General features: G+C 43.7%; 1 protein-coding gene across 1 annotated transcript in view; it reads right to left on the minus strand.

Annotated features, from left to right (window-relative positions):
- LOC122790395 (protein KHNYN-like) overlaps positions 1 to 26,504 on the minus strand; it is a 712,085-nt gene that overhangs the window by 369,065 nt on the left and 316,516 nt on the right. The window lies entirely within an intron of this gene.

Below are 26,504 nucleotides of genomic sequence, written 5' to 3' on the forward strand. Positions count from 1 at the left end.
AATTCCATACAACTGATGACTGCAGGTGGGTAATGTGATGAATATCTACAAATTCCATACAACTGATGACTGCAACAGTGGGTAATGTGATGAGTATCTACAAATTCCATACAACTGATGACTGCAACAGTGGGTAATGTGATGAATATCTACAAATTCCAGGCCAACTGATGACTGCAACAGTGGGTAATGTGATGAATATCTACAAATTCCATCCCAACTGATGACTGCAACAGTGGGTAATGTGATGAGTATCTACAAATTCCATACAACTGATGACTGCAACAGTGGGTAATGTGATGAGTATCTACAAATTCCATACAACTGATGACTGCAACAGTGGGTAATGTGATGAATATCTACAAATTCCATACAACTGATGACTGCAACAGTGGGTAATGTGATGAGTATCTACAAATTCCATCCCAACTGATGACTGCAACGGTGGGTAATGTGATGAATATCTACAAATTCCATACAACTGATGACTGCAACGGTGGGTAATGTGATGAGTATCTACAAATTCCATACAACTGATGACTGCAACGGTGGGTAATGTGATGAATATCTACAAATTCCATACAACTGATGACTGCAACAGTGGGTAATGTGATGAATATCTACAAATTCCATCCCAACTGATGACTGCAACGGTGGGTAATGTGATGAGTATCTACAAATTCCACCCAATGAATGACGTCAGTTCATCCTTTTCTCACCTAGAACCTAGAATCCCTGCATTACTCTCCAGTAAACCAAATGGCTGCATGTAAAATTCGTGCTACCAAGTTATTCCTCTGCTGCCTTAATCACATCATCATACTTCAAACGGTCAGCAAAGCAAACCCTGTATCAACACTGGTCTCAAGCACTCAATGCTCTTTTACTTACCATACCTGCAAAGGCCAGTTTTTCTTCTAACCACATCTTCTCAATCCTTCAGCCATCTCTATGGAAACTCACTGCAACGTATAATTGGCAACATTTCAGACTATCGCAAATTTAGGGTGCAGCTTACAGAATACTACAAAAGGGAGCATCTTTCTCCTTCTTCAGAATCCTCTATAAGTAAACCTAATCTGTGTATAACTTTTTTTTTTTTTTTGCAGAATCACTCTTCTCACATTATATCTATGCAATCCCCATAGCTCCTCCAGTTAAAACAATGGAACTGTACTTTACAAAGTATCATACACCTTTGTATAACAAGTAAGCAATCCCAAATTCCTACTTTGTAAATATATGCATATGTTTATATATAATTGCTTGCCTTTCAGTGTTTTTGAAATTGCTTTCTTTTGATACTGTTTGATATTTTGTACTTAAACATGCACTAGAGCATGCTTGCAGTATTTGATGCTCATTTGCTGTAGGGGCTCCATATAGTAAGGAAGGAAGGAGGTAGGTAGTTGCTATAGTATGCCTGGAGGAGTTGGAGAGAAAGCGGTTATTCCTGTAGAGCATACCAAGTTTTTGGTGGGCTTTCTTAGGTTCATAGGTTAGTACTAGGCTAACTGCCCTTGCGAGCCATTTTAAGCCTAGCCAATTATCCCCTGCGAGATTCAAACCCTGTACCTTGTGTTTGTAAGGCAAACACCTTAATCATTAGGCCACCCTCCCAACCCTCCCAAAACATCTTGATGTTTTGTTGTACGTAGATATCAAATTTAAGGTATTCATCTATGGTGATACCAAGGAGTTTTGCAGAACAAACTACTTCTATGGCAGTGCTGCTTTGGCTAAGGACTTTGAAAGCGTTTTTGTCGAAGACGTAGGCCCTGGTGGGAGGGAAGAGAAGTATTTTAGATTTATTAGAGTTGAGAGAGAGATGGTTGCAGCGCATCCAGTTCTCGGTAGTGGAAAAAGCTATTTGTGTTTTTATAAGTAGTTCTGGCAGGTTGGCAGCGGCACAAACTAAGGTGGAGTCATCGGCGTATTGGATAACTGTTGTGTCAGGGATGACAGTGTGAAGGTTGTTTATGAAGATGTTGAAGAGCATGGGTCCAAGGATGGATCCCTGGGGAACACCGGTGGGTGTGGGCAGGAAGGAGGAAGTAGAGTTATTCCATCTGACAGCTTGCGATCTGTCAGATAGGTAGCTGGAGAACCAGGAGAGGGTTTCAGGGGAGAGATGAAGGTTAGAGAGATGGCAGAGAAGGTGTTTGTGGGACATAGTGTCGAAGGCTTTAGAAAGATCAAGTAGTACTGAGGATACTAGTAATCCGGAGTCTCGGGCCCGATTTACTGTTTCTAAAAAGGATAGCAAGGCGGTAATGGTGCTGTGGCCAGGGTGGAAACCATGCTGGGTGGGAGTTATGAGGTTATTTTGGGTTAAAAAAGGCATAAGTTGGTGGTGGACACATTTTTCAAGAATTTTTGATATAGGTGAAAGAAGGGCGATTGGGCGGAAGTTGGAGATATTAGTGTTTTTGCCTCCTTTATGAAGAGGAAGGATGAAGGCAGATCACCAGAGTTTGGGTACGTATGATTCTTTTATAGATCTATTGATTAGAATGCTGATAGGGATGGCAATACCTTCAGCAGCAGCTTTGAGGAAGGAGGAGGGTATGTTGTCAGGGGCATTTGAGCAAGGCTTTAGTTTAGTGAGAAGTCTTTTTATAAAAGTAGTTGGAACAGGTTTGAGATGGAAATTAGGAGGGCAGTTAAGAGGGTAGGAGGGATTAGAGGAACGAGAGTAAGAAGGATTGTTGTCTGGCAAAGATTTGGTAAGATTAGTTATAGAGTCAGTAAAAAATGTGTTAAAGAGAGAGCTGAGTTCTGAGTCAGTTATGCTAGGGTCTGGGCAGGGATTATTCCTGGATCCTGGGTGGAGTAGGGAATGAATAGATTTCCAAACTGCTTTGGGTTAATGTTATTGTTAGACTGAAGTTAATTATAATAGTTTTTTTGTCAGAGGTGATTAGTTTTTTTGCTTGGTTGCGAAGTTGGGTGTATTGAAGCAGGGTGGAAGGCATCTTATTTTTCTGGTAGAGCTTCCAGTATTTGTCCCTACAATTCATGATTTGTTTGGTTTCTTTGGAAAGCCATGGAGCAGAATTAGTTTTGACTCGTTTGTTTCTTGGTGGGGCTTGGGAGTTGAGAATTTTTAGGAAAATGTTCTACTGCATTGTCAAGGGGAAGAGTATTTAGGATTTGCCAGTTAGTGTGTTTAAGAGTGTTGGAGACGTTTGTGGGGTTGAAGTTGCTGAGATTACGAGTGTGGATGTAATGGCGCTGATGTTTAGTGGTGTTGTTTGAGTGATGTATGAATGCAGGGAGATGGTCACTAAAGGTGTCTGGGATAGTGCCAGAGAGAATTATTTTGTTTGGGTGGGAGACTAAGATCCAATCGATGATGGATCCTGGGGGGTGGTGTTTATTTGGGTGTGTGGTAGTGTGAATTACTTGGGTAAAGTTGTAGAGGTTAATGAATAGGGAGGGAGAAGGTGAGTTAATTTTATTCCAATCAATATTAACATCGCCTAGGATGAAGGTTTCGAATTTTATTTCGGTTGAGGCCCAGTGAAGAATATTTTCAAGGGTAGAGATGTTGTCGCCAGGGGATATATAGAGGGAGATAATGCAGATATTTTTATGTTTATTTAGTTGTAGGAGACTAGCTGTTAGTTCAGAATTTTTGAATTGTGGAATTGGAGTTTGTAGAGGGATTACTGAGAGAAGAGAAGATTAGAGTAGATTAGAGCAGAGCCTCCTCCTTTTCTGTTTAAACGTTCGCTTCTATGGATTTGGTAACCAGGAGGTAGGATTTCGGAGTCCGCAGTATGGGGTTTTAGCCAAGTTTCAGAGATGGCTAAGATGTCAGGTTGGTTGTGGCAAATCCAAGCTTGTATTTGATGTATTTTATTATTTAGTCTCTGAGCATTTATAGTAAAGAACTTAAGGGTGTTAAGAGAGGAGGTAGGAGAGGAAGAGGGAGGGGTGGAGTTGGAGTGTGCTATGAAAGAAGTAGGGGGAGGGGGAAGGGAGTTGTTAGTTGTGAAGCCAGGACCAGGCTTGGGATGGATATCTCCAGATAAGGCTAGGTCATTATAGGGATTAGGTTTTAGTCGTTTGGGTTTATTGAGAAGGAAGTTGTTTGGAGATGGTATTAGTGTAAGAGTGAAGGTAGTTGTAGTTGAGAAGAGTTTAGGATGGAATAGGTACAGTAGGTTAGAAGGAATAAGAGAGGAAGATATGGCGTTGTAGTGGGTAATAAGAGCAGGTTGAAAGTGAGTGCAAGGGATAGTTTAAGTAGTGGGTAGGTGTAAGGGAGCTATGGGAGAGAAGGAAGTAGCAAGATAGAGAGGAATTAGAAGTGCAAGAAGGGAGCATGGGACACGGATTGTATGAAGGATTTGGGAGGGCATACTTAGAGAGGAGGGGGATTGAGGAGAGAAAAGTTAAAGAAGTTTGTAGGCTATTTGAGGAGAGGTAAGGAAGTAGAAGAGGATGTGAAAAATTACTGGGTGAGAGAAACAAAAAGTTAATGTAGGTAGGAGCACAGGTTACGTGGAGTGGGAAGAGTCACAATGGGAGGGGTAATGAGGAGAGGGTAGAGAGAGGCTGATTGGAATGGGTAGGAGGGGTTAGTTAGGAATAAATGTAGAGGTGCTGGGGCGGGTGAGACTTGGGGGCAGGGTAGGGGAGCGGAGTGAGCCCGCAGGGCGAACGGAGCGGGAAGAGCCAAAGGAAGTAGAAATGGGAGGAAAACAATCAGTGGAGTATGAGAGCCAGAAGGTAAGTTTGCACAGCTGTGAAGTTGTAAGACTGGCAGCAAATTAGAGTAGTGGACAGATATAAAGAAATGACAGAAGTAGAAGGAACAGAGACTTATAAGGGAAAATAGAGATGAGTATATGTACATGGCTCAGAACTTCCCTTAGTTAGAAGTAATGTGCTAGTAAACTACTTAACATCACACTGCAGTGAGATTGTTGACAATACAAAATGTATAGGTAAAATAATGTTTGCTCAAATACAAATTGATGAGGCATATAGGAGACTTGAGTGGATAGGTCCGAGCTATACTCGTCTGCCTGTTCTGATAAACTCTTGGATTATAGTTGATCTATTTTGAACTGCATGTTGGAAGTACCGATTGGATTTTAATCTGTGGTGAGTTGTTATTCTCAATAGTTTTGTATTAGTTCACTTCCAGTATTATTGACCATTAACATTTTTTTTACGTTGCAAATGTATCAAATGCTTTGGATATTCCTAAAAATATGGATGAAACTGTCTTACTTTGATTTTGCATGTAATGAATGTAGTTTTTGTATGTTATTTTCAGAATGTACTTCATACTCTGGCATACAGTCTTGGCTTTACATGTGAACAGATGCTGTGAGTTGCCTTTTTTTTTCTTTTAAATTTGTCCAGCTCTTTCATATCTGGATGATTCATTCTTGCGCAATGTAGTATAGCACAGTTGGTAGGTTTACTGAGTTGTGTGTGCCAGATAGCAAACAGGATGTCAGAAGAATATAAATATGTGATCTGCACAGAAGAAGAAGAAGAATGTGAACTGTAACCCTCTTGTGTGCATGTATGTAGACGTGTAGTGATGTACATTGTGATAGAGTACAAGCACTGTACTCATGTTCTTATTATAGTGTAAAGCTAACTGCGGTCCCATGGAAAGCAGTACATGGCATAACCAGTATGGATATTTACAAGACACTGACTTTATAACAGTTATGTATATGTAAAGGAAGTGGGTAATATTATGAATGCTCTGTGCGTGGCTTTTTCAATAGAATGTAATATATAAAAAATAGTGTAAATGGTATTGTGAAATCTTCAAACTGTGAGAACATTCACATTTCTTTAGAAGTAGTAAGGTGGGGGGATAGACGATAAACAGACAAGTGCTATCTGGTGAGCTTGTCTATAATACCAGAATGGGGAATGGTGTCGAAGGCCTTAGCGAGGTCTAGGTAGGCTGTGTGTACCACCTTTCCTTCGTCTATAGCTTTGGTAACTGTCTCAAAGGAGTCCACCAGGTTTAGGAGGCATGATCTCCTCTTAACAAAGCCAAACTGGGTAGGGTCCAGTGTTTGGAGGTTCCCAATGTCTCTGTTAATGAGTTCCATGATGATGCGCTCCATAGCCTTGCAGACCAAGCTAGTCAGGCTTATAGGATGATAGTTCCTGGGGTCTGTTGTGGCTCCACCTTTGTGGAGCGGAATAACCGTTGCTGTCCGCCACTCTATGGGTATGTAGCCTGTGGACAGGCTGAGTCTGAACAGTGTGTTTAGGTGAGGGGGTTAGTTCGTCTTTGAGCTCATGTAGGACGCAGCCTGGGACACCGTCCTGTCCCATTGATGCTGTATTGTTGGCTTTGGAGAGGGCTGTTTTAACCTGAGTGTCTGTGATTTCAGGGGCTCTACATTCTTTTGGTATGGTTATGGGCCCTTTTGGGGATGAGAGGGGGGTGAAGTTTGTGCTGAACCTGTCTGCCAGGATGTTGGCGATATCGGTCGGTTCAGTGTATTTTGTGCCATTCTGCACCAACTCCAAGCAGATCTGATTATTGCCACTTAGATTCTTGACATAGCTAAAGAATGCCTTGTGGTTATCTTTGGAGTCCTTGGCAATTTTTCTTTCAAAGCTCGCCTTGGAAGATTTTATGAGGGATCATAGTTTCTTGCTGATACTGATCAGGGATGTGTTCCCTTCTTGGGATTTTACTCTTTTCTGTACAAGTTTCCTCCTTCAATTGTATAACTTGTTTATGGCAGGAGTCCACCAGACTGGCTTCCTTTTCTTGGAGGAGCGAGGCTTGGTTTTGCTTGGGATGGCACGGTACATGCATTCTTGTAGCTGCCCATAGAATGCATTAGTAAAATATTTTTCAGGTTGGACAGTGTTATCCTTCAGCATGGGGGCTTTGAAACCTTCCATATCGGTCTTAAGTAACCTGAAGTTTGCTTTTCAAAAGTTTTTCATGGTGGCTTTCTTGTCCGGGGGTTGGGGCGGAATATGGATATCCAAAGTGATTTGTTTATGGTCAGATCTAACCAGCGAGGGGTTGATCTCTGGTGTGGAACACCGGTCGCCCATGTTGGTGATGACCAGGTCCAATATGTTGTCACCTTTGGTGAGAGTGTTGACCAGTTGAACCAGGGCATTTGAGTTTATAAATTCTAGGAAAAGTTGGGCAGGGGAGTTAGCACTTGAGTAGGTCTCCCAATTAATGTTTGGGTAATTGAAATCACTCAATATTAGGGTGTTTTGTAGGACCTTTATGTTTCCCAGTGTTTCCAGAAATGCGGAATGGGGGTCCTGGGACATGGTGGATGATCTGTAGCAAGCTACAATTTGAATTGCAGTTTTGCCCATTGTCAGTTGCACGTGGATGATCTCTGAAGCATCGTGCTGTGCCACTAACCTGGAGGTGTGAGTATCCTTGATGAATATGGATACGCCTCCGCCTTTTGTATTTCGGTTTGGGTTCTGTGGCCGAAATGTGCACTGCGGGAATAGAAATAGATGTGTTTTTTACTTGAATAAATACACGTTTTTATGGTTGAAAAAGATAACGGAGTGCCTGGTTGTCTCATTATACCTTTCTGTGGATTACTACATTTTAGTATTTTCATTTTGTTCAGTAGTAGTGTAGTAACAGTGATGTTTGGAAACACAGACATTTGGTATGCATACTTGTACATTCTGCACGACAAATGATGCTTAGGTGGTATATTGCTTGCATACTCCTCTGTTGTATTTGCACCAGATACTGCTAGTGTGCACTGCGGGAACAGAAAGATTAAAACATTACCCTGGTATCAGAGGTGGCAGTGCAACATATTCACAGTGGCCTAACTTGAGAGTAGCTCTAAGCAAGCACCATGTGAAACCTGAACAAGCACCTAGAATAATTCTGTGCAGCTTCCACACCTTAAGCCTGAAAATGAATTCACAAATTCACATGTTCACATGAACAGGAGTAGCTGCATATTGATGGCTAAAGGTGTATGGGCAAGTCGGGTGATTACTATACTGCAAAATTGGTATGTAATGGTGGGGATATTTGAAAGGCATGAGCAAACACCAGTGTATTACAGCCATAGCACCAATTGCACTAGAGGCTGGCAAATAGAATTAGTAAGGGATTTTGTCTGTGCTCAAATATTTCAACAGTGATTCTTTGCAGTGGCATCCATTATTTCATTCAAGGTAAATTAACCTTGATGTCCTTTATTTAAAAAAAAATACTTTGTGATAAGTGACTTCTGGACACAAGAAAAAAGGGAAAAATATATCAATGTGGTTTGTATGCACAAAGAGAAATCCAGGGACACTGCTAACATTTTTTTTGCAAACCAACCAGATAGGCAAACAGTGCATACCAACACACTTTGCACATGTATATCTCAATTTTTAACAAGGTGGAAGCATGAAGTGATACCTTAACACTTAAATTAATAAAGATATAAACTGGTTCATAGTATAAATGTTTTATTCTTTAGCTCCTTGGTGCAAGACCTTACAGGAGTTGCTACATAAACTGGATGTGAATGCAGTCAAGTAAGGCCATGGTATGGTGCAGCAAATAAAAATGTCCCCTCTAACAAAGGAAATGCTAGAGCAAAGATTAAATTACATGAGTCAAGCACCCTGCTGAGATCTGCCAATCAATGGAATTACAAGGTCAAATTACCCTCAGGACTTTGACAGCTAGGGAAGCTAAGTGTTACGGGGGAGGGGAGAAGTAAATGGACTGGAATTCATTGTCTCACAAATTAGTGCCATTTAAACTAAATTAGAAAAAAAGGCAGCAGTAAATAGCACTTTGAGTGTGTTCTGTGACGTTTGCACTGTTTCTGTTTTAAGTAGTCATTCAGCAGCAGGGAATGTTACTTACTCTGTTCTATTTTACTCAGTACTTTATACGCATGCAACATCTATGAAATGACAGGAGCTTTAGGCAAACCGAGGCCTGCATGATGTAACATTTTTGAGCCAAACAATGACTTCTGGGATACTGAGTGGCAACCTGATTTATCCAAACCACGTCAATATGCTAGCCTCCATGTGGTCAGAGTCTGGAATTACATATAAAAATATTTAAAATCCTGTAAATAATCCCAGAATGCTGTTAAAGTGTAGGAAACATCATGCCATGATGTTTTAAACATGCGGGTGCGGTATTCCTTTAAGAGTTATCTTTTTTCTTTATATTGTAACACACAGCCTGTGGTGAAAATGAATCCATTTTAAATCAGTTTGCTATCCCAGTTAAAAAACTGAAATAAATAAATAACTAAATTAAATAACACTTGTCCATTCCAAGTTAGGTAAAAATAACAGGAATTAAAATGCTAATAACAGGAGAATATACACCTGGACTATGTGAACTCCTCCCAATATATATAAATAAATATAGGGGAAGGGGGGTGGCCTAATGGTTAAGGTATTTGCCTTACAAACACAAGGTGCAGGGTTTGAATCTCACAAGGGATAATTGGCTAGGCTTAAAATGGCTCACAAGGGCAGTTAGCTTAGTACTAATCTATGAATCTATGAATCTAAAACAATGAAAGACGGTTATTTGTATTCGTGTTTACGTATAATTCTAGTCTACAAATTTAGAAAAGTAGTCATATATTAGCAAAGAACACAGTCAAGACTCCCAATTTATTTAAAAAGACATTTTCATGGTCAGAAAAGATCAGCAGATTTCACCTGCTAAATGTGCTTATTAAATTCACAATCTGCATATATTTTACAAATGTTACTGCTATGTTTTCAATAAATATCTTGTAAGCGCAATGTGATTCTGACACTTTGAGACTAGCAGAAACACATCCTTGAGAGAAAGAAAGAGAGAGACAGAGGCAGAGATTACAACAGACAGAGGCAGAGATTGCACTTGTGCTGTCAGCAATTATGGTGACCCCAGTTTGGGCAGCTGGAAGACAGACTGTGCATTCTTCTGCTGACTCTGTGTTCTGAGGTAATGGGTTGGGGGCTTCACCTAGCACAAAATGTACCACCTTACAGAGGCCTGGTTCAATGAATCAATGCATGTACATTATGGGGAAGGGTTGGTAGAAAACAACATAACTGGTGCTGTGATCTCATACTAAATCTCCTAAACCTTGTGCTAAAACAAAAACAGAAGAATAGACAGAAGGCAATAAAATCCTTAATAACTGAAACTAACTGAATGTCCAGAGCATTTGCACCTCCACTGATCTTTGCATGAATATCCTGTGAACAAGAATATCATGACATAGAAAAAAGAAAAGTTACATGCTTACTATAATGTTCAAAGTCACTTCAATTTTGTTTCTTTCAGCCTGCACTGCTGTGTACATCTGATTGACAATAAAGTTTACTTTGCCTTTGATGTCAAGAGTGGCAGCCACAGGAAGTAGTCATTTATCACCTAACAAACTCTCTGAAGCTCAAATTCTTCCCTCCACTCCTATACATAATCACACTGTTTTGCTGTTGTAAAACGTGGCTGCCACATGTTAAAGTACTGGCACAACATATGCATCTAAGTAAATGAACCCACCTGTAACAGACTGCAGTAGTAACATGCCCACAAAAACATCCACACAACATTTTTATGACAACTCAATCATGAACAAAAAAACATTTTCACGTGTAGTGTAGAAGATTATTTTTTTCAAAACAAGGATAGGTGCTTTTTTCGGCCTTCAAAAATGCAGTAAGGATGGGTCTGAAAATTGACTGCTACAAGCAGTACCAAAGAAAAGACTAAAGCACTGCAACCTGCAAAACATTCAAGGCAACGTTTACCAAAGTAAATGGGCACCGTACTCTGGAAATTTAGAAAAGTTCAAGGCAACACCTTTATTATGCGTCTAGAACAAAGGTGTCAGACACTTTCATGTGTAGCAAGGAAGGTGATTTATATGTGACTTCTGATGGCTACCCCCATAACCCTCTAAAAAATCACCTTACCTCATAACACTAAACAAGTAACTACACTAGAAAATATCTGAAAGTCATTATCAGATGTCTTCAATAAGGTTGAAAATCTGCATGTCTGACTATCTTGAACAACACTAACAGAGTTACACCAGAACCAGTATAAGTACGCTGGAAAAGACCGGGAAGAAGCAGCTGTAAAAAAAATACATTAATGAGGTAATGCACCACATGTTTAATGCCACAATACTTAACTTTTAGTTATGTACTCACCATAACTTCAGATGTTTGGGATCCATCTCGCCTACATTCTGACTGATGGGTTCGGAGCCGATCCCTCGGCTCCACCGCACGCTTATGCCAAAGAGCGAAGTCTCTTATTGGCTGAGCTTACTATATCCCAGGATGCACCACTACCAGTCCCCCAGATCTAGTTTGTCCGCATACATGCACACATGCACGCACTGCTTATATAACATCGTCAGATGAAACAAGATAAAACAGTAGAACTCAAAACCGTTCAATCTCTTCTGATCTCCAAGGCGGGAAGGAGGGTGGGTATTAGGAATGTGGCGAGATGGATCCCAAACATCTGAAGTTATGGTGAGTACATAACTAAAAGATGTTATGTGATCCTATCTCGCCTACATTCTGACTGATGGGACAGCGTCCTAGCACCTGAATCCTGGGTGGCTCACTGGAAAACACTCCTGAGTACCGTGGAACCAAATGATGCTCGCCCTTTAGATGCCACATCCAATTTATAGTGGGAAATTAAAGTGTGCGGGTTGGACCAAGTAGCCGCAGCACAAATCTCAGAAATAGCGAGCTTGGAATGAAAGGCGATAGAAGTAGCCATAGCTCTGGTAGAGTGAGCTTTGATAGATGTTGTAAGTTGCTTATTTGAAGAGGAATAAGCCTGAGTTATACAATCTCTAATCCATTTGGAGATAGTAGCTTTTGTGATGGTTTTACCCAATTTATTGTCTGAGAAGGACACAAACAACTGGTCTGATTTAATTTGCTGAGTCCTGTCTAGATAGAAGCGCAACTGCCTGTGAACATCCAATTTATGGAGAGTGTATTCTGCTTCGTTGGAGAATTTTGGAAAGAAAACTGGTAGCTCTAGAGATTGTTGGAGACAGAGATTAGAACAAACCTTTGGGACAAAAGATGGGTTAGGCCTAAGTGATACTCTATCCTTGTGAAAAATCAAGTACGGTGGCTTGATAGATAGGGCTTGAAGCTCTGAAACTCTTCTTGCAGAGGTAATTGCAACTAAGAAGGCAGTTTTCCAAGACAGATATTTTAACTCACATGTAGCAGCCGGTTCGAAGGGGAAGATGTTAATGCACGAAGCACCAAATCAAGATCCCACGGAGGCAGGATGAAAAACTGGGGTCTTAACAGCCCGCACCTTTAATGAAAGTTTTGCATAATCTGCTGCTCATCAACGTGGATCCATGGATTCGTGAAATTTAGAGATAGCTGCCAGTTGGACTTTAATAGTAGAGACTGAAGATCCTTGATTAAACAAGGATGTTAAAATTTCAAAACCTCTGGGATCGGGCAGTGATAGGGTCTAAGCCCTGAGTTGAGCCAGATAGCAAACCTCTTCCACTTACTGAGGTACAATTTCTTAGTGGTGGGTTTGTGGGCGAAGATAAAATGTGAATAACTTCCGGGTCTAAGGTGTGATTTCTGACTAAAGTCGGAAGTGGAGGAGCCAAGCTGTCAACTTCAAAGTGCGAAGGGACTGGTGTTGTCGTCCCGACTGATGAATTAGCAGATCCGAGTTAGATCTAAAACCAAGGATCGTCCACGCATGTTTCTTCAGGTAGGGAAACCATACCTGACGAGGCCAGTCTTGAGCAATTAGTATCATTGTGGACCCCAATTGAGAAGCTTTCTGAATGACTTTGGGAGAAGTGGAACCGGAGGAAAGGCATAAAGTAGCCCTGTTGGCCAAGGTTGTGCTAGATCATCCATAGCTGCTTCCCCCTGATGTGGAGTCAAGGAGAAGAGCCTTTGCACTTTGTGTTTTGTGGTGTTGCAAACAGGTGCAGCGTCCCCATCTTCTGAAAACCTGAGCTGCTACTGTTTCGTTCAGGGACCACTCGTGAGGAGAGAGAATTGTCCTGCTTAATCTGTCTGCCAATATATTGATTTCCCTGGAATGTGGGTCGCTACCAAGAAGCGTTTGGTAGCTACAGCCCATTCCCACACCCTCATGGCCTCTCTGCAAAGGGGTAAGATCTGGTCCCTCCTTGTTTGTTTAGATACCAGACCACCGACATGTTGTCTGTGTGGATAGCGATAATGCCTTGAGGAGAAACTTGTGGAGGCCTGTAGGGACAGAAGTACAGCCCTCATCTCCAATACATTGATGTGGAGAAAGGTTTCGTCTGGAAGCCAGGAACCCTGAACTAACCTGCCCAGACAATGCCCCCACCCTGTCTGGGAGGCATCCGTCAGGGTGGCCACGGAGGGGATAACAAAGGTCTTCCCTGATTCAGATTGGACGGCTGAAGCCACCAGCGAAGGTCCCATTTGCACGTTTCTGTAATCATAATGGGGTGATTGAGGGGAAGATTCTGAAAGGACCATTGAGTCGATAATAGCCACTGAAGAATCCTCATGTGCAATCTTGCCAGAGGAACTAGGAGAACCGTGGCAGACATCAAACCTAAAAGTTGCAGGACCATCCTGGCTGGGGCTTTGGATCTTGAAAGCAGGGCTTGAACTTGACCTTGTAAAGTTTGAATCCTTTCGGTAGGAAGAAAAAGCATCAATTTTGAGTCTATCTCTGCTCCTATGAACCTTATGCGCTGAGAGGGCAGCAAGACAGACTTTGACCAATTGAATGTAATTCCCAGGGTAGCACCCAGGGAAATGGTGGCTTTGAGGTTTGTCCATTAGTAGATGACTGGTGGTGGCAGTCAGGAGCCAGTCGTCCAGATAGGGAAACACTTGGAATCCAAGACTCCTCAGGTGAGCAGTTACTACTGCCAAACACTTGGTGAACACCCTGGGGGCTGTGGTGAGACCAAAGGGCAGTGCACAAAATTGGAAATGACTGTCTCCCAGGCTGAAGCGCAGATACTTCCTGGACGCCCGATGTATCGGTATGTGATAATAGGCGTCCTTGAGATCTATGGAGCACATCCAAACATCCTTCTCCAACAGTGGGAGAATGGATTGTAACGTGACCATTGAATTTGGATTTCGTGACGGATTGGTTTAGTCTGCTGAGATCCAATATTGGTCTCAGGTCCCCTGTCTTTTGGCACTAAAAGAACCTTGAGTAATTTCCGGATCCGATCTGGTCTGTGGGGACGGTTGGATGACTCCTTTTTCTAGCAGCTTTAACGCTTCTGCGGCTGCAATTTCCCTTTGACTGGGTGGTGGGTCCGGGATTTTTTGGACGGTGGGGGTGAGTGTGTGAAGGGAATGGTGTAACCTCCGGCAATAATCCGGCACCCATCTGTCCTGAGTGATAGACTCCCAGGCTTTTAGGTGCTTGGCAACGGCACCCGACTGGCTCCGGAGCAGCACAGCCGGGCAATCCCTCATGAAGTGTGGGAGGCTGAAGAGCCACGAAAGGACTCGCGGTCTCCAGAATTGCGGGGCCCTCTGCCGCCTCTGGGACGGCGTCTCCCAGAAAAATTTCCGTCCTCTGCCTCTGGAATTGGAATCTACCTGCTGATGAGGAATAAACTTACGTGATTTGCGGAACCACATCTTCCCTCCTCCTTTAGCCATGGGATAAGGCCGAAAGGGAGTGGAATAACGTGCACCTATGGCAGATAAAGTTTTTCCCTCTTGCTCACAGCGGGTAAGAGTGTCTTTAACCTTAGGTCCAAACAAAGAGGACCCATCAAAGGGAGCGTCGGCGAAGGAAGACTTGAAGGCCTCCGTAAAATGACACAAACGGAGCCAGGCTTGTCTCCGTAGAGCCACGCCTGTGCCCCGCTCTACCGCCCCTTCGCCGCATATGAAATGAGCCTCATGGACGAGTTAGAAATTGAAGTAAGGATAGCCAACTGAGAGCTAACCGACGGGCTAGCTGCTCAGGTAGGTTACCCGAGAGGGAATCTGACAGCTCCTTGACCAGATCCCTCTGTAGTCTGGTAAAATGTGCCAAATAATTCAGGGACCTTAAAGTAAAGGCCGCTGAAGTCAGGGTGCGCTTCCGTGCGGTCCATGCTCCTAGACTCCTTATTAGGAGGATGGACGGACGTTGAAGCCTCTGCCACGTCCTGTTGTGTAGCAGATGCCACCACCATGGCATCTACAGCCACGCCTTTAGTCAGAAACTCCTTCTCGGTGGGGCAGACAAAAATTTGTTAGGGCGAAGGCACTGGTTCCACGGTATCTGGGTGTTCCCGCCCCGACAAACCAAATCCAGGAGCTCGTCAAGGGCGGAGACACCCAGGAGGCGGAGGGCTGAGCCCCAAAGGCCTTGAAGCACTGACTCATCAGCAGAGGGGTTTGGATATCCAGCCGCCTCGTTGTTTGAGGATCTCTAAAATGTCTGCAAATGAGACATCATCCGAGGGCGACTTGGGACCCTCCGCATCATCAAGGTCAGTGTCCGATGTAATAGACTGGAGTCCACGTGCTTCCTCTTGCGATCTCTTCCTTGGGGCTCCTCTGAAGACAACTCCGAAGAACCCTCAGGAGGAGGGAACCCCAGTGGGGGTAACCTCAGGCCCAGGGCTCCGCTGCCTAAGGACAGGGAACTGCCAAAGACCCAGTCTCCACGCCCAGGAAGGTGCGGTAAAGCCGGAGAGATGGCCAAAGAAGACTTGGCCAAGGCACTCCTCATAGCTCTGAAAGCCGGACCCCCAGAATCCTGGGAGTGTCCGGTCCCGAGCCATGATAGCAGACGGAAGTCCCGCAGCCGGCACCGAGAGGGAGGCTCGGAACCGACAGCATAGGTCCCAAACGTCACCCCGGGTCCAGCCGAAGAAGTCCGTGTGCCAAACTCGGACCCGAAGGCGGGTTGGAGTAAGGGTCGGAGCCGACCCTAAGACCTCCACCGGCTCCAACAGCACCTGCTCCGGGCGGAGCGGGCGGTCGGAGGAGGAATGGCAATGACATGGGGGGCTGTCGGCTCCGAAGCCAACTGGGTCGGAGCGAAACAAATTTTTGAAAGACTGGTGACTGCAACAGTCTTTGGAGCACCCTGTCTATGTCTGAATCTCACATCCTCCCTGACCTAGCCCATACTGAACGGGTTGAGATGGCCTCTCCAACGGCCCCAAGGGCTGGGGACCGGCCGAGGCGACTCGATGACTATCGGCGCCGAAGGAATACAAACTAGTTTCCATCGGTGCCGAGGAGGACTTAGGCGCCGAGGAGGAAGTGTCTGGCGGACAACCTTCATCGGCTCCGAGACCAGTGGAGCCGAAGGTGACCCGCCTCGATGCCCCAGCCATCGGCTCGCCAGAGGAGTCGAGACTAGTGGCATCGAGGCAGACCGTTCGCCCTCGGCTCAAGTCCTTGGAGCGAAGGAGAAACCTATGTCTTTTGGCGGTCGGATCCGACGGACTGGTCGGAGCCCTCTTTTAGCAGGAGAAGGAGAGGATGCTAAAGCTTCTTCAAAAGAGGGTTTTACAAGGCCTTTTAATATAAGCTTATTTTTCCTCTCTTGGAGGACCCTCGAGGAAAAAGCGTGACACACGCTGCAGGACTCCTGCAAATGTTTGGCGCCCAAACAATATACACACAGAGAATGGTCATCCGTGATAGACATCTTAAAGTTACATTTAGTGCACTTTTTGAAGCCCGAAGGCCTAGGTGCTTGAGACATTATAAGCAGAAAATAAGTACTATCTCACAGACAAACTTATTTTAATTCAAGATTAACTTGACTTGCTGTTCACACAAACCACAAAGAACAACAGTCAACCACTGTATAGGAAATAAAGAATAAATGAACCCTAAGGTTGTTTTTTTTTTTTTTTTTTTTGAAAAGGGAATTAACCGGTAGGAAGGCTCTATAGACCGAGGGAGCCTGTAACCAGACAAATATCAATCATACACAAATTTTCACAGAAAAACTTGTCAAACACACACACAACAACAGAGTAGCCGTTAAAACAGCTTTTTGTTTAGAAATTAGCAAATTCCTGACAGAAAGTTAGTGAAAAAAACCACTACTTAGCTCAGCCAGCTCGAGACCACGTCTTCGCTAGTTAGCGGCAAACGAGATCTGGGGGACTGGTAGTGGTGCATCCTGGGATATAGTAAGCTCAGCCAATAAGAGACTTCGCTCTTTGGCATAAGCGTGAAGAGCCGAGGGATCGGCTCCGAACCCATCAGTCAGAATGTAGGCGAGATAGGATCACATAACATCGTAACAGCAATTTCGTCTAAGACTCCAGACTTTCTCAGAACTGCTAATACAACAAACACCAAGTGTCTTAATAAAACAGTCTTAAAATGAATGCATATGGTCACTTCTAAACTCCAGTGCTCTTGTCAATCGTATGTGTTTAGATTTCAGAGTCTTTATTTCATTGTTAAGCACTCCTTCTTAAACAATTATAACACACAGGGATGACACCCAGCAAGCCATCTTGGTTGGAAAGTTACCCACAACCAACGGCAGCATCTGCTACTGGCAGATGCAGCCTCCCCAAACTGTCAGAAAATCATATTTTACTTCGTGTTACAAAAATTATAAACTTTCCCATTTTGAGGTCTCAGAACTTTGTATATTCTACAGCATATACATGTAATTACAATTCCTACTTCTTCTTCTGGCTTTTCCTGGTTAGGGGTCACCACAGCAGATCACCTGTCCACTTATGATTGGCACTGGAGTTTTACGGTGTCAAGTTGCCAGCCCGGCACCCAACCTTCCACAGAAGGCACACACACGCACACACTCATACCTAGGGCCAATTCAGAGTCTCCAAAAAAAAAGACATTAGCTTACTCAACCGGACTAACAGTCCAATGTTAGACATACTGCAAATGGCGAATAAGGCATGCTGAAATGGGCAAAACTGGCACTTCACAGGAGGATGGTTGGACTGCAAAGCAATGGGGAGCTGTTTCTTTCTGGTTCAGGCTGCCTAAGGTGGCTGGTGCTAGAGACTGCCTGAATGAAAGTGAAAGAAGTGAATGGACTTGTGGAAGTATGAGCGGTGGGAAAATATGTTTTATTAAATATATTACTATTATTATTTTTATTTAACAATGGCTGCTTTTCCTCTTGTTCTTCTGTTGGGTGGCACTTTTGCTAGCCAGCCTGTAGGACAGTATGTATTTTGTACTTACTATTTTGTCAGTGTGTACGTGCATATGTGAGTGTTTGAAAGTGTTGCAATGCATTGAAATATAATATTATGGCTATTATTTATGTATATTATTCATTCATCTGACAACAATCACACATCTGATATTTACATAATCAGTAGGTGACTGTAATTGGTGGGCACATGTGTGTGTAGGCAGAGGAGCTGCAGTGTGATGCAATGTTTTTGAGACTGATATCAGCAGATGAACTACATTATTGCAGCCACTACTTGTGTATTCATTTGATCACAATCAGACATCTGAGGTGTATGCTATAACCTGTGGCCACATCTGATGTGTGTGTGTGTGTGTAGGGGAAATGAAAATACTATAACCAATTATTTTTATTTTATCACAATTGGATATCTGAAGTGAACACAGCTCACAAAGTGGCTACAAGGGGTGGATATTGGGGCTGTTGAGTTCAACTGATGCTGTCATTTGCTCAAGTTGAGCAATCATTATTTCTGTTTTGCAGGACTAATGTATATTTGCGTGAAGAAAGATGACATACTTTACTATGACTTCTATTTGTAAAAAGCAAAACTGAAATATATTACTGTGGCTTTTTACCATAATCAATGATCTGCAGTGTGCATGATCAATAAAGAGGCTATAACTGTTGCCTAAAGGGCCATCTGTGGAAAGTGACTGAACCTGCTGTCACCTGTTGATATCAAATAGTCACTATTCTGATTTTGCAGATCAAGTGACTATTGTGCAACTGGGTGAAACCTACCAGAATACTTTACTGTGCCTATTTTGACACACTCAAACATTTGAGATATATTTGACATTTGCTAACTGGGTTAGTTCGACTGGGTTGAGACCTCTTTTCAGTGGAGACCAGAGGAGAAAAGCTCCACAGCAAAGAAATAAGAGAAAACAAACAGTAGATAACAATTGTGAAATACTTACAGGGTAATCAAGATTTAACAAACTAACATAAGAATAGATAGCACTAACATAACATTTTTTTATAACAGGAGCGACAAGAACAGTAAGAAAAAAAAATGTGCTGTGCATAATACAATTTTGCCAAAAGTAAGACCGATAGAAGGCTATATAATGAGGGTGTAATACTAATGCTGGAGGAAATATTATGATGCAAGCAGTTATAAGCCAACAAGGAAGACAGCTGTAGTGAGAGGTTGACTATAGAGTAGCAGAAGGAGAGAAATCACTGGTAGTAAGTAGGGGGAAAAGCAACTTGGGTAGGAAGTAGGCAAAAGAATAGGATAATAGAGGTAGATGGGACAAGAGTCTGAATCAGCACAGCCTAATCGAATTTTACAGATGTTGCAGCTTAGAGAAGGGGAGAAGTTGGCAGAAATTATAGCTGACTGGAAAACAATTTATGTTGGGTCATTGCAAGGGCATGACCATGTCATGCTGTAGATATCTTTTAGTGCTATTTTGAAGGAGCTGGATTTAGAGATAGATCTGACATATAGTAGGTTGTTCCAAGTGTTTGTAATGGAGTAACTGTAGAGAAGTTTGCCAATATTTGTATCAGGCTTATAAACTTGCAATAGGTTCTGTTGAGGGCTACGAAGAGCATGGATGGGGGTATAAGGCTGGATGAAAGTAGAGAGAGAGGAGCAGAATGATGGATCATGTAAGACTGCATGAGATGTGAGAAGCTGGGGCAGTAGAATGTGGTGCTGAAATTCAAGCCATTGCAGGTTTTTAGGGCTATACATTGATGAGTGTGATGAAGCCGCGGTGGCGCAGCGGTAGCATTGTCGCCTCACAGCAAGAGGTTCTCCCGTTCGATTCTCAGCTGGAGCGCCTTCTGTGTGGAGTCTGCATGTCCTCCCCGCGGTCGAGTGGCGCTCGAAAGACATGCGTGAATGGGCGTGCCTTCGTTGAAGGTTGGGCTTCAGGCTGGCACCTCTGCACCATAAAAAATTGACTGCCAATCATTAGCGGACCGGAGTTCTGCTGTGCTGACCCCTAACTGGGAAAAGCCGAAAGAAAAAAACAACAGTGATGAGTGTGATAGGGTAAATTAGAGGCAAATCTTACAATTCTGTTATAGGTAAGGTCTAGTTTAGTCAGTAGATTGGGCTGGAGGTTTGTGAATATGGGTGCTGCGTAGAGTAATGTGGGGGGTAGGAAGGCTTGAGCAAGGGAAAGTCTGGAGAACTGAGTGAGGTATTTTCTATGTCTGTAAAGGAGTCTGAGTTTTTGATGAGTCTTTCTGATGCATTGCTGAGTATGGAGATTGAACTTTAGGTGGTCATTAGCACTAAAAAATTAAAAGCACTACACCCTCACAAACTCCCATTGAGTACCTTGTTCCTCAATGGCCCTTTTTTTCAATTATAAAGGAATTCTCAATATTATTCTAGCATGTCCAAAGGTCAGTGGTCAATCTCCTTTCCAGTCCAGCTGGTGAATCTGGGAATCTTGAGGCAATGTTACAACTGCTTCATGTACACAGACAACCCTCTCCTCCTCCCAACAAATTCCAACACATGTGAGAGATGCAACCATATAGCCAAACTGGAGGCTAAGGTCTCCCAACTCAGTACTGGCGTAACCAGTCAGGAGGAGAAGGAAACCACACTCACTACAATTCCAGTCTCACACAGACCTACCACGACAGCAAACCAAACACATAATCACACAAAAACATACTCGGAGGCTCTAAATAAAGATCTGCCTAAGCAGCAGAGACCTCCAAAGCAGACACCCAAGCAACCGCTACCCCAAAACAAAACACGTGCAACACATATCTCACAAAGCCAGTGTGCCGAACAGTCACAGCCCTTAAGACTAAACAACACACCTGATACACTTGTAATAGGTGACTCTATCGTCAGGCACACTGATGTCCCGCTCACCAGGCTGAAAAAGGAGAGGGTCACGGTGAGCAGCCTGTCGGGCGCTAGGATCCGCCACATAACACAAGCACTCAGGTCACTCCAAGGCAAGTACAAATATGACTCAGTCATTGTCCATGCTGGTGTGAATGACCTGAGACGTACCTCCCTGGACTACATGAAAAGAGACATAGAGGAGCTCTCTGAGCATGTAGCCCAGGCCGGTATGACCCTGACCTTGAGTAGCATCTTACCCTCACCAAGAATGATGCCACAATATGAAGACAAGATGATCAATTTCAACAACTGGCTTAAGTACTGGTGTCATTCAAAGGGGATCCAATGCCTGTCAGCTTGGGATGATATGCTCGACAAGCCACGATGCTTTGCTAGGGACGGCTTGCACCTGTCACCCCTAGGCTTTCAGATATTGGCAAAGGCTCTTGCTACCCCAATAGTGCCTTTTTTAGGCAAGGCTCAAAAGACAAACCCACCTCCATAGGTATCACAAGGGATAAGAAACTAAGAGTAATGCTACTCAACGCCAGAAGTCTAAACCTCAAGATGCACGCACTCAAAACTCTCCTTAGCATGGAGAACATCGATATCTGTGCAGTAACAGAAACCTGGTTCAGGGCTCCCGAGAGCACCCCAGCACTACCAGGTTATACCTCATACCATGCTTTTCGGCCCCAAAACTTGGGCCGAATCACAAAAGGAGGGGGAGTATCGATATTCATCAAAGATACCCACACCTCCAGGTTGGTGGCAAAGCACGAAGCATCAGAGACTATCCATGTGCAACTAACAGCGGGTAAAACTGCCTTCCAGTTTATAGCCTGCTACAGACCACCCTCCCAAACCCAGGAACCCCACTCGGCCTTCCTGAGAACACTGGAAAATATGAAGGTCTCTCCAAACACCATTATATTGGGCAACTTCAACTACCCAAACATAGACTGGGAGCATTACTCTAGCTCCAACACCCTAGCCCAAAGGTTCCTAGAATTTATGAACTCAAATGCTATGGAACAACTTGTTACCACTCCCACAAGAGGGGAAAACATACTGGACCTGATCATCACCAACATGGGGACTCTATGCTCCAGACCAGAAGTGTATCCCTCACTGGTAAGACCAGACCATAAACTAATCTCACTGGATATTCACATCCCGACTTCACCCCCTGCCCATAAAACCACAGTGAAAAACTTCTCTAAAGCAAATTTCACACTCCTCAAAACCGAGGTGGAATCCTTCAAAGCCCCCGGGCCTGTGGAAAATACGGCCCAGACCGCAGAATCCTTTATAAACGCATTCTATGAACACCTTCAGGAATGCATGGATCATGCGATCCCAAATAAAACCAAGACCAAATCCTCCAAAGGCAGATGTCCTGTCTGGTGGACCGCAGCCATAAACAAACTATACAATAGAAGGAGGAAGCTACTAAATGATAGAGCAAAATCCCAAAAAGGGAAGGCATCACTGATCAGTATTAGCAAAAAACTACGGGCACTCATAAAATTGTCTAAGGCCAGCTTTGAGAGAAAAATTGCACAGGACACTAAGGATAATCACAAGGCTTTCTTTAGTTATGTTAGGAACCTGGGTGGTAATTCCCAGATATGCTCAGAATTAGTCCAAAATGACAAGAAATACACCGAACCCACAGACATTGCCAACATCCTAGCTGATAGGTTCAGCGCAAACTCCCCCCCCCCACCAAAAGGGCAAATATCTATCCTAGCAGAGTGCTGACCCCCTGACATCTTAGATGCTCAGGTAAGAGCCGCCTTCTCCAAAGCAAAAAACACAGCATCAATGGGACCAGACGGTGTCCCGGGCTGCGTTCTACATGACCTCCAAGAAGAGCTAAGCCCAAACATAAAACTACTGTTCAATCTCAGCCTTACTACGGGATATGTGCCCAAAGAGTGGCGTACAGCAACAGTGGTCCCTCTCCATAAAGGTGGTGCCTCAACGGATCCTGAAAACTATCGCCCCATAAGCCTGACTAGCTTGGTCTGCAAAGCTATGGAAAGGATCATCATGGACCTCATAAATAAAGATATTGGGGACCTACAGACACTGGATCCTACCCAGTTCGGCTTTGTTAAGGGCAGATCCTCCCTCTTAAACCTGGTTGATTTCTTTGAAACAGTCACCAAGGCCATTGACGAGGGGAAGGTGGTCCACACAGCCTACCTGGACCTCGCAAAAGCCTTCGATACAATACCCCACTCGGGGCATTATAGATAAGCTCACCAGCTTAAATATAAATCCCTATGTCACTAGATGGATTGCAAACTGGCTCAAGGACAGAACCCACATGGTTAGAATTGCTGGAGCCATGTCAGACTCCAAACCAGTTACAAGTGGTGTCCCACAAGGCTCAGTCCTGGGACCTCTCTTGTTCGGTATATATTTCTCGGAGGTACAGGCCAACACGGAAGGACTGTGGCTGACCAAGTTCAGATGACTGCAAACTGGGCCATAATCGACTCTCCAGCCGACACAAGAATCCTCCAAAAGGGCCTCATAGAAACAGACAACTGGTGCCAGAGCCATAGCCTCAAGCTAAATGCCAAAAAGTGTATAGTCATCCCCTTTAGCAAAAACAAAGTGCCCATAAATTACCACATAGGTGGTAATCCATTAAGTACAGAAGAAGTAATTAGGGACCTGGGGACCCAAGTTGATAGCAATCTCTCATTTGACAACCACGTGGCCAAAGTGGTTAGAAAAACATTTTATATAGCCCACCTAATCATGAAGCGATTCACATCTAGATCAGGGGAGGTCATCGTGCCTCTTTACTCATCCCTCATCAGGCCCATAATTGAGTACAATGCCCCTTTTGGGATGTACCTTACCAGACACCTGCAGCAACTGGAAAGACCCCAAAAGTACCTCACCAAGAGGATCAAAGGGCTCAAACAGATGCCATATGCTGCCCGGTTAAAGAAACTCCAGCTCTACTCAATGGCATACCGCCTGTTCAGAGGCAATCTGTGCCTGACGTATAAAGCCATGTCCAACCCGGAATTAATGGACATGCTGCACCTCAGAAAATCCAAATCCCATCGAGCTACACGCTCAAGAGACTTGAACCTCAGCACTGAAATAAATAGGACATGCTGGAGGGACAGATTCATAACCCAGAGGCTCCCTTCACTCTGGAATAAAATCCCTGTCCAGGTTAGGCAGAGTCCCTCATTGACTCTCTTCAAGAGGAATCTTGATGAGTGGATGGGAGATCGTAGGTTTACCCCGGGTATCACTTCTGTGTCACTGTTAGACAGAGGCACAGTATACTAACCTCGAAAAAGGGCATAGCAAAATAAATTTAAAATGGGTGGCGAAAGCCAAACACATTCTGGCTAGGCTTATAAATGCCCTAGGGCAGATAGCCTAGTATGAACCTATGAAATCTGGCTGTAAGAAAGCAGACAAGACCTATATTAGTTAGGTACATATACAGCAACAAAGCACTTCTCCAGTGGCACAAAAGGATAAAGTCCTGACTATGGCTCAAGCGACCTGGGTTTGATTAGCAGCTCAGGAGACTACAGAGGCCAGGAGGGATGGGCATTACCATCCGTGCTGGGAGGCTGGTTCTGTAGGCATCTCTTGTAATGATCCTGGGTAGAGGCTGGGAACATCACTACTAGGAGGCATGGTTCAAAGAGGGGGTATGGTGGGGACATGGTTGAACTGCTATAGAGGCAGGGTAAAACGCTGCATGTCCCAACTGCATGCTCACCCCTTGGATACAACCACAAGAACTGTGTGGGAGGGGGAGTAATGGGGGTAAATCATAATGGGGAAAAAATAAACTCCTGGGGGATGTTGATGGCAGGACCCTCATAATGCCCTTAAGATCTGCGTCAGCCCCATCCCTATCACAGCAATGTTTTTTGAAAATAACTCCAGAGCACAAAAACTTTTCACACAATAACTAGGGCAAGCGAAAGCAGAAAGGGCTGTTGTTAAATTAAAGCATACTACAACAAGAAAAATAGATAAGAGATCCTATAGGGAGGCATTACAGATATTTCAGTGATTTTATGAAAATTTCTATATATCAAAAGAATGTGGAAACCAAGGAAAGGTACAAATGGAAATAGTCATGAAAAACTTAATTACACCTTGGTTAGAGGAAGACGAAGCTGAACAATTAGTAGTAATTATGACAGGAAGAGATGAGCTAAAAATGGCAAGGCATAATCAATCAACAGGGAAGTCTCCAGGAACAGGCAGCATTCCTGTGGAAGTCTGGAAGCTGGAAGGAAACAAAGTGATAAAGACAGTGACAGTTTTGTCTAACAGCATCTTGGAAGAAAGCTGTGGTGGCTGTGTTACCCAAAGAGGGTAAAGACCCTTAAGACCCAGCTTCATATAGACCTATTTCAGGTTTAAACCACGAGTATAAAAAGTTTATGTCTATAGCTCCATACGTATTTTTCGCATTGTATTAATAAATTAGTGGAGCCAAAATGGTTCTGCCTCCATGTGCTACCTATAGGATTGTTTTGGTTGGCATCCATGTGCTCTTGGTGGCACTTTTATTCTCCTTTTGGTTTAGGTCCATAGGTAGTTATTAGTCATGCAGTCCAGGAGACCATTAATAACCCAAGCCTAAATTTTCAACAACCCAAAAGCACTGACTGATTAAGTGACTTATTCAAAGTAATACAGCAGGCAAAGGAGGACTGCGGGAATTAAACCCTAAACCACATGAAGTAGCTTCACACATAAATGATCAGTGGCATGCAATAATACAGCCTCAGCCCATTCCAGACAGCCTCACTCATTCAGTTGCTTCCTGCATACCCCTACCCCCTCTAAAGTCACCAACTGCCACTAAATGCTAACAGGTGCCTTGTTAAAGTGTCAACACTCTATAACTCAATCACACAGTCTCCAACGATTGTCCCTTGAAGTTAACTTTTCAGCATCTTCTCATGAGTATTATAATTTATGACAATACTGATATAACTTTTTTCGCCCCTGCTGCATGCTGACCATAAGATTTCTATCAGACAACTTGGGAGAGGGCTTGCTATCTAGACAGGCATCAGGGATTTTTTCATTAGCCATATGGACTACTGACCTATCTCCTAATGAATATGTGAACACACACACAGACACACACACACCCTAGCTACAGTACATTCTGCTCGACAAGTACTCGAGCGCGGTTCTTAAGCTGCATAAATAAGAAGATCCACTGTCCATTAAGTGTCACGGCTGCAATGGACTGAGCTGCCTCCTTCTCCGGGTAGGTGCAAGTTGTCAGCAGTCACTCTCTCATATCCTCCCGTCCAACTCTGCTGGCATCCAGCTCACTACTTGACCTCAAGACCTCTGAGCTACACTCAAGTCTTCCTCTTTGTCATGGAACCAATGCTGTGCATGGGAATTAAACTCTTTCAATATACCATCAATTCAAATATTCTT

Source organism: Protopterus annectens, chromosome 16.part0, assembly GCF_019279795.1.
Source record: "Protopterus annectens isolate FY-2018-M chromosome 16.part0, PAN1.0, whole genome shotgun sequence".
NCBI lineage: Eukaryota > Metazoa > Chordata > Ceratodontiformes > Protopteridae > Protopterus > Protopterus annectens.